Source organism: Meles meles, chromosome 11, assembly GCF_922984935.1.
Source record: "Meles meles chromosome 11, mMelMel3.1 paternal haplotype, whole genome shotgun sequence".
In the NCBI taxonomy this organism is placed as follows: Eukaryota; Metazoa; Chordata; class Mammalia; order Carnivora; family Mustelidae; genus Meles; species Meles meles.
In genome coordinates, this window is record NC_060076.1 from 13,442,069 (window position 1) to 13,443,183 (window position 1,115).

At 31.6% G+C, this 1,115-nt stretch overlaps 1 pseudogene; it reads left to right on the forward strand.

The window, feature by feature from the left end:
• The first annotated feature begins 240 nt into the window (after window positions 1-240).
• LOC123953629 lies at window positions 241-364 on the forward strand (annotated as a pseudogene).
• Window positions 365-1,115: the final 751 nt, after the last annotated feature.

A 1,115-nucleotide genomic window follows, 5' to 3' on the forward strand; every position in this document is an offset into this window, starting at 1 on the left:
AAAAAATTTTTTAAATCATTTAAAAATAGAAAGAGTAGTATAATGACTCCAACCTACTCATCACCCAGCACTCACAGCTATCACTACATAGTCACTCTGAATCATCTACACATTCACATGCCTTTCCCCTCCCCTCAGATTATCCTGAGGCAAGTCCTAGACATGGCATTATTTTTTCTGTAAGTATTTCAGCATATATCTCTAAAAGATACAAACTCTTTTTTTAAAAAGTAGTCTCCTAGCTTTGCACAGTGGCAGTATTGTAGCCAATGAGGTTTATCTGAGGTGTGATTATTGCTAATTAAAAAGTAGTCTCCACAATATCACAATCACAGCTGAAAATACTGACAATCATTTCCTAGTGCCACCAAATCTGCAAAAAGGTCCCTTTCCTGATTGTCTTAAAAATGTGTCATTTTGCTAATTTATATTATTTTTAGGGATTATAGCAAGGAAATGTATATTATTCTCTAAAGATAAAAGGCATAACATATTCATACTGATAATTCCAATTGAAATGGAGAACTACAGTTTTCATTCAACCTCACCAATCCTAATCTGTATTCATATGTCAAATATCTCACTTCTCAAGGATACGAACATACTTATTTTTAATCCCATAACATGTATATCTTTCCATCTTTGGATATATCCCTTTAGGGATACAGAGTCAACTGACAGTGATTTATAGTCACCCAAGGTCATTCTGTGTGGTGACATCATCCACTGAATGCACAAGTAGAATCATTTTTATTTCATTTTACTTTAAATTTCTAAGGATTTTTAATTTAACTTTGTCATAATTATATAAAAACTTACATGGCTCCCGAGTTAAATCTACAAAACAAGGTATATTTTTTTAAAGTCTGGGTTCTACTTTATCCTTTCCTCTCTAATCACTCTCTCTGCTATAATAGTGTTATATTAAACTTTTATAGCTTCTTCTTTTATTTGTAGTTAAATGATTACATACTCTATACTTTATTTTCTTACATTTCTCTTTTTACTTAAAAATATATCCTGGACATTACACCATAGTCATAGAGAATTTTCTTATTCCTTGGTACAGCTCCATAACACTCCATTTGGGGATTGTACCATAGTTCATTCAATTA